Genomic DNA, 20,887 nt, shown 5'->3' with positions numbered 1-20,887 from the left:
CACCAAACTTAGAAGGTTTGCTCGTCCTCGAGCAAAAGAAGAAAGAGAAGAGTAGAAGAAGAAGAAAAATGAAGGAGATGGAGGAGGCTTTGTGGTTCGGCCAAGGGGGAGAAGTGGTGTTGAGGTTGTGTGAAAATGAAGGAGTGAAGATGGGTTTATATAGGAGTTGAGAGGGGTATAGGGTTCGGCTAGTATGGGTGGGTTTGGGAGGGAAAGTGGTTTGAATTTGGATGGTGAGGTAGGTGGGGTTTTATGAAGGATGGATGTGAGTGGTGAAGAGAATGGTGGGATTTGATAGGTGAGGGATTTTTGGGGAAGAGGTATTGAGGTGATTGGTGAATGGGTGAAGAAGAGAGAGAGTGGTGGGGTAGGTGGGGATCCTGTGGGATCCACAGATCCTGAGGTGTCAAGGATAGCTCATCCCTGCACCGAGTGGCGTGCAAAAATGCCCTTTCTGCCAATTCTGGCATTAAACGCCAGGCTGCTGCCCTTTTCTGGCGTTTAACGCCAGCTCCTTGCCCATTCCTGGCGTTAAACGCCAGTCTGGTGCCCCTTTCTGGCGTTAAACGCCCAGAATGGTGCCAGACTGGGCGTTAAACGCCCATTTGCTGCCCTTACTGGCGTTTAAACGCCAGCAAGCTTTTCCTCCAAGGTGTGCTGTTTTTTTCTCTGTTTTTGCTTTTTCAATTATTTTTGTGACTTCACATGATCATCAACCTATAAAATAACAATGGAAAATAGATATATATAACATTGGGTTGCCTCCCAACAAGCAATTCTTTAATGTCAATAGCTTGACAGTGGGCTCTCATGGAGCCTCACAGATGTTCAGAGCAATGTTGGAACCTCCCAACACTAAACTTAGAGTTTGAATGTGGGGGTTCAACACCAAACTTAGAGTTTGGTTGTGGCCTCCCAACACCAAACTTAGAGTTTGACTGTGGGGGCTCTGTTTGACTCTGTTTTGAGAGAACCTCTTCATGCTTCCTCTCCATGGTTACAGAGGAATATCCTTGAGCCTTAAACACAAGGGATTCTTCATTCACTTGAATGGTCAATTCTCCTCTGTCAACATCAATCACAGCCTTTGCTGTGGCTAGGAAGGGTCTGCCAAGGATGATGGATTCATCCATGCACTTCCCAGTCTCTAGGACTATGAAATCAGTAGGGATGTAGTGGTCTCCAATGTAACAACCCTGATTTTCAAGTACATGAGATCTTTTCTGAAAGTACGAATTTCTCCAGAAGATCAGTAAAGGGAACACCTCTGCTATATCATCAAGCATCTCAATCCTCATTATCATTATGTCATCCTTAAGCTAGAACCTCCTCTGAGGCAAGCTCGATAATGCAATCGCGAAGAACCTAGTTTTTGAACCGTATCGGTTGGCAGTTTTGATTCTGATTTTCGTAAATAGTCTCTGTTTGACGAACCGGACTCGATTCATGAGAGGAGAGAGATAATAGTATAATATTATAATTATATTAGTATTGGAAAATGCTTGAATGATATTATAAGGTTACCTGGTCGGTTTTTGTTAAAAACAGAAAATCGGTTTAACCGGGTTTACGATTTATTGGTGCAGCTTAGCACCAGCACTCTCTGATGAATTTAGCAATGCTAAGGCCTCATTATAAATGTTCTATTCTCATAATAAATATGTTACTAGTGTCATTTATGCTAGTAGCTCAGAAAATAATTTTTAGAGATGTTTTTACGAGTGTTCCAGTACACCTAGTTTTAGTAGTTGTACACCAGAGATATTTTAATATTATTTTAATCCACCTCCAAGCCAACCAATCACAACTCACCTTACACCCCCAAGACCTCCAAGGCTGTCTCATTTCATCATTATGGCCGAAAATAACAAGAGAGAAAAGAGAGAAACTTTCATGAACACTTAATCTTCAAAGCTTGATTTCTTCTGAACTAAAATTCAAATCAAAACTCCGATTTCACCAAAATGATCCTCTCTTCTTCCTCTACATAACCATGTAACTTATCAAGGATGGAAATAAGGTGAGATGGCTGTCTCCCTCCCATTTCAATTCGGTTTTCAAGGAAAACCATGTAAAACATGTGTTTTCTTGATGTTCTTCCTTAGGAATCATGCTTAACTTGACTTGAGGGCCAAGAAACATGAATTTCCAGCAAGTCTAAGGTGAGATATCTCTTCCTAACATATTGAGTGAGATTTGGTCAGTTGAGAGTTTTTGGATTTAAAGTTGTTCTTGATGTGATTTAGGAGGAAAAAGTGCTTAAGGACCACCTGAAAGTTTAACCGAATTAGGAGCAGCAAAACCAGGTAGGGATTGACGAATTTAATCTTGATTGATTGTGTTTGAGTTGTGTGATTATGATATGGTTTGGCTGTGCTTGAAATTGATTGTTTGTATGAGTAATTCTTGTTGAAATTTTGGTGAAAATTTGATGAAATTCAAGCTATGAATGTGTGTTCTTGTGGCTGCTGGAAAATGAAACCCTAGAGCTTAAATTGAGGTTCAATTTCTGTTAAAATCATGTAGAAAAGATGGGGTTTTGGTGGCTGGAAATTTATTTTGAATTTTGGTAAAAATCGGTTGCTGAAAAGACTGAAAAACGGGTAAAAACAAAGAAAGAATCTGAAGAATTTACGAAGAACACGAAGAACACTTTGAGTGTGGTGAAGAACAATGAAGAACACCTTTTTGATCCATAAAAGGGCAAGGAAGTAAATATTTTGGTGTTTGGGGGGTTATTTAGTAATTTCTGAAAGTTAGGGTGGTAAAAGTAGAATTATTAAAAGTTACAGGTGGTAAAAAGTAAATTTTAAAGGTTAAAAGTAAAAGTAAGTTAATTTTCGAAAATTTAATGATAAAATAATAAAAATAATAAAATAATGCGAAAAAGGCAGTTTTCTGTAAAAGCTTTAGAAAGACAACTTTAAGCGCAGAATCTCATAATTACCTTCATAAAACACTTAGGGAGTGGTAAGAACATATTAGTGAGACAAAGATAAAAGAAAGATAAGAAGTTGAAGAAAAGATAAAAACTAAAGAAAAGTCTGTAAGGTTTTAATAACAGAAAAACAGACAGAAATTAGTGAACGAACTAGGGCAACATAGTTAGTCCTTGAGTTGCGACTAGGGCTAGGTATTATATGAAAAGTTAAACTGTTTCAGTATAGACTTAATGAACCTATACTTGGGACAGGCGAACTATTCATACCGAAATTTACATAAACTTTAAATACATACGTTAAGTAGAGAAATCAGAGCAGAGTAGAGAAACACAGAAAACAGAGTAACCAGAGTAAAGTAAAGAGATAAAGAGAAAAAGAGTAATATAGATACAGATGAAAAGAGTAATCAGAGAAGAGAAAAGAGATATAGAGAACAGAGTAATTAAAACAGAGTAAAGAGATACAGAGAAAAGAGAAACCAGAACAGAATAAAGAGATATAAAGAGAAGAGTAATAAAATAAAGAGATATTATATATATATGCTGCTTAATGCAACCTAAGAGATATTATATATACTTGTTGCTTAATGCAACCTAAGAGATATTATATATATATATATATATATATATATATATATATATATATATATATATATATATATGTTGCTTAATGCAACCCAAGAGATATTATATATATATTTGTTGCTTAATGCAACCCAAGAGATGTTTGTTTATTTATTTGTTGCCCTAAGGCAACCCAAGAGTAATTTTCCGTTCCCAAGAGTATATTTCCTATGAGTAGAAAGTAGAGGCTGTCTCAATAGAGCTGCTAATAATTATATGCGCATTTATTTGAACGGAAAATCATATCCGGGAAATCGTGAACTCGTGACCGGATAAATGTCGGGAATGCAGGTGCTAACCGACACATGAGCTCATGGCCTGTGCTAGGGCTAGACATGCATCATTCTTGTCTGCTTATCATTCTCTGTTGCATTCCTTTCTGTGTGTGATCTACTTCTTTATGTTTGTCCGCTCGTATGCTATTTCTGTGCTTTATTTTCTTGTATTCTTTTGTTTGTGTTCTGCTTTCTGTTCTCTCTACTTTCTCTTTCTATCTTTATCTTCTATTTACTGCTTCGCTATATTATGTTATTCGTCTACCAATCGACCCCAAATAAATGAACGTAACTAATAACCCCGGCCCTACTAAGAACTCCCTAGTTCTTATCCCTTCTCTCTCTCTTTCCCCTTCAGATGGAAGTAAGAGTACCTTACCATAGTTCGCTGATGACCGTTCGCAAGAAGAGGATTCTGCTCTAGATAGTCTTCTGAGTATAGGGTGAATATCGTTCTCTGATTATATGTATATACTGTGTGACCAGCCAACGTCTGCACCCCGTTCGTATGCGCACTTTAACTTAAATCCTGTGTACGAGATTCCTATTGTGTGGCTACTTCATGAGGTACCAGAGAGACGTCCTGTGGAAAAGTCTGATTGTACAGAGGAGTAGCAGATGATGTTCTATCTTTTGATGACGTTCTACTTGACTTGAGTTTTGAAGACCTAGAACGTACTTTACCTCGCTTTAGTAGTTTAGAGGGACTAGGTGAGTATAGAGTCTAGGCTAGCCTAGGTGCCAGCTTAGGGACCTCTTGAACAGGTCAGGACCTGGGATGCTGTATGTATATATATGTATATAGATATTATTTAGCTATATCTAGGGGTGTTCTAACTAACAGTCTATATGCTAATAAGGGCTGTGTCACCGAACGTTGTCAACTACTGGTGACGTATTTTTGTGTGGTTATTTATAACTGTTTTATCTGTTATTACTTGTGAATTGATTTTAAATGATTCTATCTATTAATCCAAACATTTTCAAAAAAAAAAAAATATACACCACGCAAATTAACTACGCGTTTAACAACGAATCAGGCTCATATGATAAATAATAGATAATAATTAGGAAGACAAATTGGTAGCGCTCAGTTTCCGGTATGATCTAGACATATTGAAAATTGGGTCGTTACAATTTGGTATCAAAGCAGTTCTTTCCTAGTAGAGCCTGGGGAGTGGACTGACTATGCTTCATTGCATACTTTGTTGTGTGTCTCATGCGTATAGGATATCCCAGTGATATATGTTGCATGATTGTCTCTGTGTTTTCATTTTGGGAATGTTCACACTTGACTTGAAGTGTTAAGACTGATCACCTTAACAATGATTGTTTGGTGTGAACAAGACTACAATGGGTTCACGGAGACGAGGCGTACAGGAAGGAATTCCTAATGTTAACTACGAGAGGGAACATGAAACGTTTATGGCTACCATGAACAACGTGGCTAAAGTAGTGCGTGAAGCTGCTATAGCAGCGGCTAGGGCTGTTGAACGTCTCGGAGTGAGAAATGGGAACGAGAATGAATACGGAGAAGATAATGGGAATGATGAGAACAACTTAGGGCATCCTGAAAGACCTATGACCCTTGCGACATTTCTGAAGGTTAATCCGCCTAAGTTCAAGGGTACACTCGTTGCAACTAACACTGATAATTGGTTTCGAGGTATTGACCGATCACTGAGAGTGCAACATGTTCCGGAAGGATAACACGTGGAGTTTGCTACTTATATGCTCGAGGGAGAAGCTGAGTACTGGTGGCAGGGGATACAGTGACTGCTACAACAGAATGAAAATGACATTCCTTAGGATATCTTTAGGGACAAATTTTATAAAAAGTATTTTTCGGGAGCAGCACGAGATGCTAAGGAGATGGAGCTTATGCAGTTGAAACAAGGGGATATGACTATTGCTGAGTATGCCCGTAAGTTCGATGACTTGTGCCGTTTCTCCAAGATTTGTCAAGGGAACCCAGAAGACTTTGAGGAATGGAAGTGTTTAAAGTTTGAAGGAGGACTCCGAGAAGAATTGATGAATTCTGTTGTTTTGCTAGAGATACGAAATTTTGCTGAACTGGTGAATAAAAGTAAACTAGTGGAAGAATGTTCAAAGAAGGTGGCGATAGCTCGAGCAAGTCATAGGGAGGATTCACAAAGAGACTTTGTTCAAAATTTAGCCCCTCAAGGTCGCAACTTTAAAGCCATTGGTCAATTCCAGTGTTGGAATGGAAACCACCGAGATGTCAGCCTTTTAACTCGCAATAATGGTAGTGACAATAACCGTGACATTGAACAAGGACATGAGAGTCAACCTCACCAAGCTCAAAGTGGTGTAGTATGCCCAACTTGTGGAAAGCATCATGGTAGTAGGCTTTGCCGGTTCAGAACAGGTTTATGTTACTACTGTAATAAGGAAGGACATCGAGCAAGAGACTGTCGAAAAAGAATGGTAGATGAGTCCGCTGGCAATACTATAAAGTTTGGATTTATCGCTCGAGGTAAAGTAAGGCAAGGCAATGGTAAACGAACCCGTCAGGCTTACATAAACCCTGCATGTAAGCAATGCAGAAAAGAGCATAGTAACAGGTCTTGCCAGTTTGGATCACCTAACTGCTATGCTTGTGGAAAACTTGGACACGTTGTCAAGGATTGTCTGAAGGGATTTACTCAAAATTCAGTTAGAACCCAGCAACAAGGACGAGTGTTTGCTATCACTATTGACGATGTTGTGCAATCGAACGCCCTCATTCAAGGTCAGGTTATGTCAAGAATTGATTTCTAACTGTACTATATGATTCGGGTGCATCGCATTCTTTATTTCTCTAACTATTGCTCACGAGTTAGGATTATATTTCTTTAAATTGATTTTTTACTTGATTGTCCATACACCTGCATCCCAAAATGCTTTGACAAGTTTAGTGTGCCTGCAAGTACCATTCGCTATTAGGAACAAAACTTTTATACACGATCTAATCTGTTTACCTCTATGTGGTTTAGAAGTTATTTTAGGATTAGATTGGTTATCTAAGTATCATGCTTTTCTTGATTATTTTAAAAGAACTGCTGTTATTCCATCTGATAGTCTATGTACTAAACCATTTCTGTCCCACACCTTATATCTAAATTCTGTAAGAGTTACCTTAGGCGGGAGTGATTGTGAGGGGTACGTTCTGTTAGCGGCTAGCTCGAATGATAGTGAATTAAGCTTAGAACGAATCTGAATGATGAAGGAATTTCCTGATGTTTTCTTGGACGACATACCTGAGTTTCCTCCTCAGCGAGAGATAGAATTCAGCATTGATCTAGTACCTGGAGCCAGACCGATTTCCATAGCACTGTACTGGATGTCACCATTGCTTGCAGAGCTGAAGAAGTTGTGAGATAGGATCGTAGTGGCCTATGGAGGTACAAGAAAAGAATTTGTGTGCCTAACTCTGGAGAATTGCGACAAAAGATTCTTGCTGAAGCTCACCAAAGTAGATTTTCTATGCATCCTGGAGTGACAAAGATGTATCGAGATTTGAAACAAATGTTCTGGTGGCCGGGCTTAAAGAAAGAAGTAGCTGATTATGTCTCAAAATGTTTAACCTGCCAGAAGATGAAGGTGGAACATCAGAAGCTGTCAGGAACCCTGCAATCCTTAGAAAAACCACAATGGAAATGGGAGCAGATTTCTATGGATTTTGTCACGGGAGTGCCAAGGACCTCAACTGGACACGATGGCATCTGGGTAATTGTGGACAGGTTGACAAAGTCAGCGCACTTCCTTCCGATTCGAGTTGACAATACTTTAGAAAGGCTGGAACGAATATATATTCAAGGAATCGTACGACTACATGGGATACCTTCATAAATTGTCTCAGATCGAGTTTCGAGGTTTACTACTAGATTTTGGGGAGCTTTTCAGAAAGCGTTGGAAACAGAATTGCACACGAGTATAGCATACCATCCTCAGATAGATGGACAATCAGAGAAGACAATCCAGACGTTAGAGAACATGTTACGATCATGTATGATAGACAACCAAAGCAGCTGGGATAAGTATTTGCTTTTGGTCAAATTCGTCTACAACAACAGTTTCCAATAAAGTATCGGGATGGCACCATATGAAGCTCTCTATGGAAGAAGATGTCGGACACCATTGTGTTGGAATGACGATGGAGAAGCTAGTATCTTAGGTCAAGAATTAGTGTAAGAAACTACTGAGAAGATAAAGGAGATTCGTCGGAAGATCCAGACAGCACAAAGCCGTCAAAAGAGCTATGCCGATAATAGACGTAGACCCTTAGAGTTTAGTGATGAAAACCGTGTCTTTCTAGAAGTAACCTCGATTACTGGAATAGGTAGAGCCCTTAAGACTAAAAAGCTTAACCCACGATACATAGAACCTTTCCAAATACTTAAAAGAGTCGGTCTAGTAGTTTATCAAATAGTCCTTCCTCCTTATTTATCAAACCTTCATGATGTTTTTCATGTCTCGCAACTTAAGAAATATATTCCCGACAAGAGTCATGTTTTACAACCAGAGACAGTACAGTTATGAAATGATTTGACATATCAAGCATCATCGGTTCAGATAGTAGAAAGAAGTAATAAGCAGCTAAGAGGCAAAGTTGTTCGCTTAGTCAAAGTAGCATGGGAACCAAGAGGAGAGGAAGAGCACACTTGGGAACTGGAAGATAAGATGAAAGCTGATTACCCGCATTTATTCCTAGGTAACTGAAATTTTGAGGGCAAAATTTTCTTTTAGGAGGGTAGAATGTAACAACCCTGATTTTCAAGTACATGAGATCTTTTCTAAAAGTACGGATTTCTCCAGAAGATCAGTAAAGGGAACACCTCTGCTATATCATCAAGCATCTCAATCCTCATTATCATTATGTCATCCTTAAGCTAGAACCTCCTCTGAGGCAAGCTCGATAATGCAATCACGAAGAACCTAGTTTTTGAACCGTATCGGTTGGCAGTTTTGATTCTGATTTTTGTAAATAGTCTCTGTTTGACGAACCGGACTCGATTCATGAGAGGAGAGAGATAATAGTATAATATTATCATTATATTAGTATTATAAAATGATTGAATGATATTATAAGGTTACCTGGTCGGTTTTTGTTAAAAACAAAAAATCGGTTTAACCGGGTTTACGGTTTACTAGTGCAGCTTAGCACCAGCACTCTCTGATGAATTTAGCAATGCTAAGGCCTCATTATACATGTTCTATTCTCATAATAAATATGTTACTAGTGTCATTTATGCTAGTAGCTCAGAAAATAATTTTTAGAGATGTTTTTACGAGTGTTCCGATACACCTAGTTTTAGTAGTTGTACACCAGAGATATTTTAATATTATTTTAATCCACCTCCAAGCCAACCAATCACAACTCACCTTACACCCCCAAGACCTCCAAGGCTGTCTCATTTCATCATTTTGGCCGAAAATAACAAGAGAGAAAAGAGAGAAACTTTCATGAACACTTAATCTTCAAAGCTTGATTTCTTCTGAACTAAAACTCAAATCAAAACTCCGATTTCACCAAAATGATCCTTTCTTCTTCCTCTACATAACCATGTAACTTATCAAGGATGGAAATAAGGTGAGATGGCTGTCTCCCTCCCATTTCAATTCGGTTTTCAAGGAAAACCATGTAAAACATGTGTTTTCTTGATGTTCTTCCTTAGGAATCATGCTTAACTTGACTTGAGGGCCAAGAAACATGAATTTCCAGCAAGTCTAAGGTGAGATATCTCTTCCTAACATATTGAGTGAGATTTGGTCAGTTGAGAGTTTTTGGATTTAAAGTTGTTCTTGATGTGATTTAGGAGGAAAAAGTGCTTAAGGACCACCTGAAAGTTTAACCGAATTAGGAGCAGCAAAACCAGGTAGGGATTGACGAATTTAATCTTGATTGATTGTGTTTGAGTTGTGTGATTATGATATGGTTTGGCTGTGCTTGAAATTGATTGTTTGTATGAGTAATTCTTGTTGAAATTTTGGTGAAAATTTGATGAAATTTGATGAAATTCAAGCTATGAATGTGTGTTCTTGTGGCTGCTGGACAACGAAACCCTAGAGCTTAAATTGAGGTTCAATTTATGTTAAAATCATGTAGAAAAGATGGGGTTTTAGTGGCTGGAAATTTATTTTGAATTTTGGTAAAAATCGGTTGCTGAAAAGACTGAAAACGGGTAAAAACAAAGAAAGAATCTGAAGAATTTACGATGAACATGAAGAACACTTTGAGTGTGGTGAAGAACAATGAAGAACACCTTTTTGATCCATAAAAGGGCAAGGAAGTAAATATTTTGGTGTTTGGGGGGTTATTTGGTAATTTCTGAAAGTTAGGGTGGTAAAAGTTGAAATATTAAAAGTTACGGGTGATAAAAAGTAAATTTTAAAGGTTAAAAGTAAAAGTAAGTTAATTTTCGAAAATTTAATGATAAAATAATAAAAAATAGTAAAATATTAAATAATAACATTTAATTAAAAATAATTTTTTAATAAAAATAATAAAATAATGTAAAAAAGGCAGTTTTTTGTAAAAGCTTTAGAAAGACAACTTTAAGCGCAGAATCTCATAATTACCTTCATAAAACACTTAGGGAGTGGTAAGAACATATTAGTGAGGCAAAGATAAAAGAAAGATAAGAAGTTGAAGAAAAGATAAAAACTAAAGAAAAGTCTGTAAGGTTTTAATAACAGAAAAACAGACAGAAATTAGTGAACGAACTAAGGCAACATAGTTAGTCCTTGAGTTGCGACTAGGGCTAGGTATTATATGAAAAGTTAAACTGTTTCAGTATAGACTTAATGAACCTATACTTGGGACAGGCGAACTATTCATACCGAAATTTACATAAACTTTAAATACATACGTTAAGCAGAGAAATCAGAGCAGAATAGAGAAACACAGAAAACAGAGTAACCAGATTAAAGTAAAGAGATAAAGAGAAAAAGAGTAATATAGATACAGATGAAAAGAGTAATCAGAGAAGAGAAAAGAGATACAGAGAACAGAGTAATTAAAACAGAGTAAAGAGATATAGAGAAAAGAGAAACCAGAACAGAGTAAAGAGATATAAAGAGAAGAGTAATATAATAAAGAGATATTATATATATATGTTGCTTAATGCAACCCAAGAGATATTATATATACTTGTTGCTTAATGCAACCCAAGAGATATTATACATATATATTTGTTGCTTAATGCAACCCAAGAGATGTTTGTTTATTTATTTGTTGTCCTAAGGCAACCCAAGAGTAATTTTCCATTCCCGAGAGTATATTTCCTGCGAGTAGAAAGCAGAGGCTGTCTCAATAGAGCTGCTAATAATTATATGCGCATTTATTTGAACGGAAAATCATATCCGAGAAATCGTGAACTCGTGACCGGATAAATGTCGGGAATGCAGGTGCTAACCGACACATGAGCTCATGGCCTGCGCTAGGGCTAGACATGCATCATTCTTGTCTGCGCATCATTCTCTGTTGCATTCCTTTCTGTGTATGATCTACTTCTTTATGTTTGTCCGCTCGTATGCTATTTCTGTGCTTTATTTTCTTGTATTCTTTTGTTTGTGTTCTGCTTTCTGTTCTCTCTACTTTCTCTTTCTATCTTTATCTTCTGTTTACTGCTTCGCTATATTATGTTATTCGTCTACCAATCGACCCCAAATAAATGAACGTAACTAATAACCCCGGCCCTACTAAGAACTCCCCAGTTCTTACCCCTTCTCTCTCCCTTTCCCCTTCAGATGGAAGTAAGAGTACCTTGCCATAGTTCGCTGATGACCGTTCGCAAGAAGAGGATTCTGCTCTAGATAGTCTTCTGAGTATAGGGTGAATATCGTTCTCTGATTACATGTATATACTGTGAGACCAGCCAACGTCTGCACCCCGTTCGTATGCGCACTTTAACCTAAATCCTGTGTACGAGATTCCTATTGTGTGGCTACTTCATGAGGTACCAGAGAGACGTCCTGTGGAAAAGTCTGATTGTGCAAAGGAGTAGCAGATGATGTTCTATCTTTTGATGATGTTCCACTTGACTTGAGTTTTGAAGACCTAGAACGTACTTTCCCTCGCTTTAGTAGTTTAGAGGGACTAGGTGAGTATAGAGTCTAGGCTAGCCTAGGTGCCAGCTTAGGGACCTCTTGAACAGGTCAGGACCTGGGATGCTGTATGTATATATATGTATATAGATATTATTTAGCTATATCTAGGGGTGTTCTAACTAACAGTCTATATGCTAATAAAGGCTGTGTCACCGAACGTTGTCAACTACTGGTGACGTATTTTTGTGTGGTTGTTTATAACTGTTTTATCTGTTATTACTTGTGAATTGATTTTAAATGATTCTGTCTATTAATCCAAACATTTTCAAAAAAAAAATATACACCACGCAAATTAACTACGCGTTTAACAACAAATCAGGCTCATATGATAAATAATAGATAATAATTAGGAAGACAAATTGGTAGCTCTCAGTTTCCGGTATGATCTAGACATATTGAAAATTGGGTCGTTACATCCAACCTTTACCAAGACATCCTCTACAAGTCCATAAGCTTGTTTTCTTGAATTGTCTGCCATCTCTAGTGAGATTCTTGCAGCTTGTACCTCAAGGATCCCTAGCTTCTCCATTACAGAGAGAGGCATGAGGTTTACACTTGACCCTAGGTCACACAGAGCCTTCTCAAAGGTCATGGTGTCTATGGTACAAGGTATTGAGGACTTCCCCGGATCCTGTCTCTTTTGAGGTAATCTCTGCCTAGTCAAGTCATCCAGTTCTTTGGTGAGCAAAGGGGGTTCATCCTCCCAAGTCTCATTACCAAATAACTTGTTATTTAGCTTCATGATTGCTCCAAGGTACTTAGCAACTTGCTCTTCAATGACATCTTCATCCTCTTCAGAGGAGGAATACTCATCAGAGCTCATGAATGGCAGAAGTAAATCCAATGGAATCTCTATGGTCTCAGTGTGAGCCTCAGATTCCCATGGTTCCTCATTAGGGAACTCATTGGAGGCTAGTGGACGTCCATTGAGGTCTTCCTCAATGGTGGTCACTGCCTCTTCCTCCTCTCTAAATTCGGCCATGTTGATTGTGTTTATGGCCTTGCACTCTCCTTTTGGGTTTTCTTCTGTATTGCTTGGAAGAGTACTAGGAGGGAGTTCAGTAACTTTCTTGCTCAGCTGACCCACTTGTGCTTCCAAATTTCTAATGGAAGTCCTTGTTTCAGTCATGAAACTCTGAGTGGTTTTAATTAGATCAGAGACCATGGTTGCTAAGTCAGCGTGGTTCTGCCTAGAGTTCTCTGTCTGCTGCTGAGAAGATGATGGAAAAGGCTTGCCATTGCTAAACCTGTTTCTTCCACCATTGTTGTTGTTGAAGCCTTGTTGAGGCCTCTGTTGGTCCTTCCATGAGAGATTTGGATGGTTTCTCCATGAAGAATTGTAGGTGTTTCCATAGGGTTTACCCAGGTAATTCACCTCTTCCATTGATGGGTTCTCAGGATCATAGGCTTCTTCTTCAGATGAAGCGTCCTTAGTACTGCCTGGTGCTGCTTGCATTCCAGACAGACTTTGAGAAATCATATTGACTTGCTGAGTCAATATTTTGTTCTGAGCCAATATGGCATTCAGAGTATCAATCTCAAGAACTCCTTTCTTCTGACTTGTCCCATTATTCACAGGATTTCTCTCAGAAGTGTACATGAATTGGTTATTTGCAACCATTTCAATGAGATCCTGAGCTTCTGCAGGCGTCTTCTTCAGATGAAGAGATCCTCCAGCAGAGCTGTCCAATGACATCTTGGACAGTTCAGATAGACCATCATAGAAGATACCTATGATGCTCCATTCTGAAAGCATGTCAGAAGGGCACCTTCTGATCAATTGCTTGTATCTCTCCCAAGCTTCATAGAGGGATTCACCTTCCTTCTGTCTGAAGGTTTGGACTTCCACTCTAAGCTTACTCAATTTCTGAGGTGGAAAGAACTTTGCCAAGAAGGCATTGACTAGCTTCTCCCAAGAGTTCAGGCTTTCCTTAGGTTGTGAATCCAACCATATCCTAGCTCTGTCTCTTACAACAAAAGGGAATAGCATAAGTCTATAGACCTCAGGGTCAACCTCATTGGTCTTGACAGTGTCACAGATTTGCAAGAATTCAGCCAAGAACTGATGAGGATCTTCCAATGGAAGTCCATGAAACTTGCAATTCTGTTACATCAGAGAAACTAATTGAGGCTTAAGCTCAAAATTGTTTGCTCCAATGGCAGGGATAGAGATGCTTCTCCCATAGAAGTCGGGAGTAGGTGCAGTAAAGTCACCCAGCACCTTCCTTGCATTGTTGGCATTGTTGTTGTTTTCGGCTGCCATGTCTTCTTCTAGTTTGAAGATTTCTGTTAGGCCCTCTAAATAGAATTGTTCTTTAGCTTCTCTTAGCTTTCTCTTCAAGGTCCTTTCAGGTTCAGGATCAGCTTGAACAAGTATGCCTTTATCTTTGTTCCTGCTCATATGAAAGAGAAGAGAACAAGAAAGTAGGGAATCCTCTATGTCACAGTATAGAGATTCCTTGAGGTGTCAAAAGAAAAGAAGAATAGAAGGAGGAGGTGGAGAAGAGGGAATTCAAACTTATCAAGAGGGATAGAGTTCGAATTGCACCTTGATGAGGAGTCTTAGTCTTTTAAATAGAAGGATGTGAAAAGAGGGGAAGAATTTTCAAAAATTAAGGTAAAATATTTTGAAATAATTTTGAAAAATTGAAGAATGATTTTCGAAAATTAGAGTTGGGAAAGAAATAAAGTGATTTTTGAAAAAGATTTTGAAATTAGAAAGCAAAAAGATATGATTGAAAATTTAATTTTGAAAAAGATGTGATTAAGAAGATATGATTGAAAAGTTATGGTTTTAAAAAGATATGATTGAAAAACAATTTTAAAAAGATTTGATTTTTAAAATTAATGACTTGGCCAACGAGAAAAGATATGATTCAAACATTAAACCTTTCTCAACAGAAAAGGCAACATACTTGAAATTCTTGAATCAAATCATTAATTGTTATCAAGTATTTTTGAAAATTGATTTTGAAAATATATGATTGAAAAGATATGATTTGAAAAAGATTTGATTTTGAAAAAAATGAAAACTTGAAAAAAATGTGAATTAAAAACAAAATCTTCCCTCTAGTGTCATCCTGGCGTTAAACGCCCAAATCTCTACCTTTTTGGGCGTTAGACGCCCAGCCAGGTACCCTGGCTGGCGTTTAAACGCCAGTTTCCTTCTTCACTGGGTGTTTTGAACGCCCAGCTTTTTCTGTTTGATTCCTCTGCTGAATGTTCTGAATCTTCAATTCTCTGTATTATTGACTTGAAAAGACATAGTTTTGAAAAATATTTTTGAATTTTTTTTGATGATGAGAAACAATAAAAATGCAACTAAGATCAAATAAACAATGCATGCAGGACACCAAACTTAAAAATTTTCATATAGGAGACACTAACAAATTGAGAATGCATATGAGAAACAACAAAACACACTAAACAAGAGAATTTAAAGATCAGAGCAAGGAAATCATCAAGAACAACTTGAAGATAAATGAAGACACATGCATGTAATTTTCGAAAAATGCAAGAAAAATAGAAACATGCAATTGACACCAAACTTAAAAATTAATACTAGACTCAAACAAGAAACATAAAATATTTTTGGTTTTTATGGTTTTATAAAATTTTTTGTGATTTTTGAGAATTATATAGAGAAGAAAATAAAAAGAATCAAAACTTTTAATAAGGATTCCAGGAATCATTGCAATGCTAGTCTAAGACTCCGGTCCAGGAATTAGACATGGCTTACTAGCCAGCCAATCTTTCAATGAAAGCTCCGGTCCAAAACACTAGACATGGCCAATGGCCAGCCAAGCTTTAGCAGATCATTGCTTTCAGCAGCAAAATTGATAGAAATCAACAAGCTCTTGTGATGATAAGTTGAAACCTCGGTCCAAAAGATTAGACATGGCTTCTCAGCCAGCCAGACTTCAACAAATCATCATGAAACTCTAGAATTCATTCTTAAAAACTCTGAAGAACAAAATAGAAAATCTTTTTGTATTTTTGAAAATTTTTTTTTCGAAAAATAAAAAGGAAAAGTACCTAATCTAAGCAACAAGATGAACCGTCAATTGTCCAAACTCGAACAATTCTCGGCAACGGCGCCAAAAACTTGGTGCATGAAATTGTGATCATCAATGGTGCCCTCAACATGGTACGCTCAATTGATATCTAAACTCTTTATCACAACTTCGCACAACTAACCAGCAAGTGCACTGGGTCGTCCAAGTAATAAACCTTACGCGAGTAAGGGTCGATCCCACGGAGATTGTTGGTAAGAAGCAAGCTATGGTCATCTTGTAAATCTCAGTCAGGCGGATTCAAATGGTTATGGAGGATGAATGATTAAAAGATAAATAAAACATAAAATAAAGATAGAGATACTTATGTAATTCATTGGTGAGAATTTCAGATAAGCATATGAAGATGCTTTGTCCATTCCGTCTCTCTGCTTTCCTACTGTCTTTATCCAATCCTTCTTACTCCTTTCCATGGCAAGCTGTATGTTGGGCATCACCGTTGTCAGTGGCTACAATCCCGTCCTCTCAGTGAAAATGTTCAACGTACTCTGTCACAGCACGGCTATTCATCTGTCGGTTCTCGATCATGTCGGAATAGAATCCAGTGATTCTTTTGCGTCTGTCACTAACGCCTCACAATCACGAGTTTGAAGCTCATCACAGTCATTCAATCCTTGAATCCTACTCAGAATACCACAGACAAGGTTTATACCTTCCGGATTCTCAAGAATGCCGCCATCAATTCTAGCTTATACCACGAAGATTTTGATTAAGGAATTCAAGAGATAAACACTCAATCGAAGGTAGAACGGAGGTGGTTGTCAGGCACACGTTCATAGGTGAGAATGATGATGAGTGTCACAGATCATCACATTCATCAAGTTGAAGAACAAGTGATATCTTAGAACAAGAACAAGCTGAATTGAATAGAAGAACAATAGTAATTGCATTGATACTCGAGGTACAGCAGAGCTCCACACCTTAATCTATGGTGTGTAGAAACTCCACCGTTGAAAATACATAAGAACATGGTCTAGGCATGGCCATGAGGCCAGCCCCAAAACGTGATCTAAGGTAGCATAGAACTACTCAAAGATTCCTCTCCAAATACAATAGGAAAAGGTCCTATTTATAGAGAACTAGTAGCTTAGGATTTACAAAAATGAGTAAATGACGTAAATATCCACTTCTGGGCCCACTTGGTGTGTGCTTGGGCTGAGCATTGAAGCATTTTCGTGTAGAGACTTTTCCTGGAGTTAAACGCCAGCTTTTGTGCCAGTTTGGGCGTTTAACTCCCACTTTGGTGCCAGTTCCGGCGTTTAACGCTGGGAATTCTGATGCTGACTTTGAATGCCAGTTTGGGCCATCAAATCTTGGGCAAAGTATGGACTATTATATATTTCTGGAAAGCCCTGAATGTCTACTTTCCAACACAATTGAGAGCGCGCCAATTGGGCTTTTGTAGCTCCAGAAAATCCACTTCGAGTTCAGGGAGGTCAGAATCCAACAGCATCTGCAGTCCTTTTTAGCCTCTGAATCAGATTTTTGCTCAGGTCCCTCAATTTCAGCCAGAAAATACCTGAAATCCCAAAAAAAATACACAAACTCATAGTAACGTCCAGAAAAGTGAATTTTAAATAAAAACTACTAAAAATATAATAAAAACTAACTAAAACATGCTAAAAACATACTAAAAATAATGCCAAAAAGCGTATAAATTATCCGCTCATCAAAAGGACACTGCGCGGTTCACAAACCGCTACTCTAAGCAGATGTTTCCCATCCCGGCTGAGAGAAACTATAACAATGAGTACCTACTCATCCTCCCGAACCACATTGTTGATTTTGTTGAGCCTCGAATTGAACGAAGACAATGGGGATTCTTACGGAGACAGCCACGACAGGTCAATCTTTCATGGGTAGTCGAATTCTACTCCAATTTCACATGCCAACACTGCAGTCTGTCTATGTCCGTCAGAAGTAAGTCCCCATATCTGAAGAGGCCATTCAGCAAGCTTTAGATCTTTCGTCTGCTCCAGAAGGATTGGACGCATACCAAAAAGCCTCTTTCAAGCGCCAGACATACCAATTTGACTGGGACACTGTTCTCAGAGTTATAGCACATCCTGGCAGCAGATGGATCTATGGATACCATCGATCCCGACCTAAGGGCATATTGGCTTCAGCACTAACCTTGGAGGCTCGAGTATGGGCACAGATTATGTCCCATTAAATTTTTCCTAGCACTCACGAGTCCTCCTTCACTGCAGATATGGCTGTTCTACTCTGGTGTATCCTTACAGACCAGCCTCTCAACTTACCAAGACACATCCGGAATGCTATTGGACACATACAAATTGCGGGCAACCTACCTTTTCCCACCTTGGTTTCAGATCTAGTCTCAGCAGCCGGAGTCTCCTACAGAGCTGGGGACACCAAGGCCATAATTCCACGGGATGATCAGTACATCCCCAATGGGAAGTACATCAGACCTCCAGCAGCAACTATCAACAGGACCACAGAACCGGCGGAAGATATCCCTTCTCCTTCCACATCACAAGAACTTTCATCAAACCAACTGCTCCATCAGATACTTGAGAAGTTGGACCGGCTTGACCGGCAAGGAAAGCGAAGAGAGCGCCATAACAAGCACTGATTTATATACCTCAAGGAGCTACTTGTTGGTAACCACCCACTTGAAGAAGACCCAGACACCCCAGACTCCACCTCATTTACCAGCACAGGGAGCCATGACGGTCTCGATTGTGGAGACGCTGCTACCACCCCCCGTTGTTCCTGACTGATGGCACCGAGGACGGTGCCAAGCTTTAAGTGTGGGGAGGTCGGTCAGTACCTGACTTCTGTAGGTAATTTCTCTTTCTTAACACCAATAAATTAGTTATTTTTCTTTTGTTAGGATAGGATAGATTGCATAATAATAGGTATTTGCATGCATGTTCTATTTAGTTGAAAAATAATATGTTTCTTTTCAAGACTATTTTGAAAATTTCACTAATTTAAATCAAAACTTTTGAGTTAAAAAACTTGTTTGAAGACTATAAATTGGAACATGTTTTAAAGCTAGAACACACAACCTGTGAGACTTGAGCTTAATTACATGGTTACATTATTTAACCATAATATTTTATTCTTGTGTATTTTCTTCTCTATAATTGCAATCTAGATTTTGTTCCATCCTATATATCCAATATTTAATGTGTTATATGCATGCATATGAATGAGGCCATTATTTGATTATCAACTCACTTATCCTAAGTAGCCTACCCTTTTATGTCACCCTTGTTAGCCACTTTGAGCCTTTCTATCCCATTCGTTCTATATTTTACCACATCACTAGCCTTAAGCGGAAAAACAAATTAAAAACCTCAAATTGAATCTTTGGTTAGCTTGAAATAGAGATTGTGTATCAATTAAGTGTGGAAAAACTGTGGAAACATGGGTTAATAAGGGAATATGTTATGTTTTTACAATTGATAAAATATTGGGAATTTGAGTACCTACTCATGTAAGACCAGAAAAATTAAAAATTCATGTGCATTGATAAGTTATGTTTATTTCTCTATTAAAAAATCCAAAAAAAATATTCAATAAATAAGTAAATAAATAAGGGGACAAAATTACCCCAATGCAATGTTAAGTTAATGAAAAGATCAATGCATATGTGATACAAATTAAAAGAAAAGTTGATGCATGAGTACGTAATGCAAAAGTGAGAATTTTGGGTAGCTAGGCATGAATTTAAAAGTATATAGTGTATGTATAGGTAAGAGCTTAGGTTAATCAAGAATTTAATTTATAGCTCACTTAGCCATATATATATACCCTCACTCTTACCTTGACCCCATTACAACCTTGAAAAGACCTCATGATGTTTGCATTGGTACATTAAATACTTGTTGATTGGTTAGGTGAAGAACAAGGTTTAGAAAGCATGACTAGAGAAGAGTAGAGTGATTACCCTATACACTTGAGTGATTAGAGTGCACATATACTATCAGTGAGGGTTCAATGCTTGATTCTATGTTCCCTGCTTTCATGAGCTGTCTTCTTACAAGTTTACTTGTTTTTACTGTATGATTTTAATTAGTGATATTTGATTTATATTTTTCTTGAAGAACTTATTTACTTTTAACCAAGTAAGCAAAATCATTCTAGCATATAGTTGCATTCATAGGTTGCATTGCATTACATGAGTCTTACCTTCCCTTATTTAGTCTTTTAATCTCCTTGAGCTAAGCATGAGGACATGCTAATGTTTAAGTGTGGGGAGGTTGATAAACCACTATTTTATGGTTTATCTTGTGTTTAATTGAATGGTTTTATCAAGCTTCTACCCACTTATTCATACGATTTTCATGATTTTACAATTCCTTCCTAGTGTTATTCTATGGTTGAAAACTTGCTTCCTAGAGATCTTTAATTTGTATATTTTAATTCTCCTTTATACCATTCAATGCTGTGATCCATGTGTTAAGTGTTTCAGGCTTTATAGGGCAGAAATGGCTTAGAGAATGGAGAGAAAGCTTGCAAAAATAGAAGGAACACAAGAAACCAAGGAGATAACGAGCAAGCATCGACGCGCACGCATGGCTCACGCGAGCGCGCGATATCGAGAAATTTGCAGCGATGCGTGTGCGTGCCTGACGCGTACACGTGGATTGGAGTCTGCACAAGGACGCGTGCGCGTGACTGACGCGTATGCCTGACACGCTAAAACAACCAGCGACGCGCAAGCGTGACTGACGCGTACGCGTGACATGCGCAATCTGCAGAAATAACAAAAAATACTGGGGGCGATTTTGGGCCGAGTTTTGACCCAGTTTTCGGCCCAGAAACACAGAATAAAGCCAGGGAACATTCAGAGACTCAAAACAATTCTCATTAGCATAGTTTTAGGTTTT

General features: G+C 38.2%; 1 non-coding gene across 1 annotated transcript; it reads left to right on the top strand.

The window, feature by feature from the left end:
• Positions 1-13,702: 13,702 nt before the first annotated feature.
• On the top strand, positions 13,703-13,810 carry LOC148581167 (small nucleolar RNA R71). The gene has a single exon (XR_015894436.1). It is a non-coding gene; the product is annotated as a small nucleolar RNA R71 (small nucleolar RNA).
• Positions 13,811-20,887: the final 7,077 nt, after the last annotated feature.

The sequence above is a fragment of the Arachis ipaensis genome, chromosome B10, assembly GCF_059453495.1.
Source record: "Arachis ipaensis isolate K30076 ecotype BB chromosome B10, ASM5945349v1, whole genome shotgun sequence".
Taxonomy (NCBI): domain Eukaryota; kingdom Viridiplantae; phylum Streptophyta; class Magnoliopsida; order Fabales; family Fabaceae; genus Arachis; species Arachis ipaensis.
This window is presented reverse-complemented; position numbering and strand designations above follow the sequence as displayed.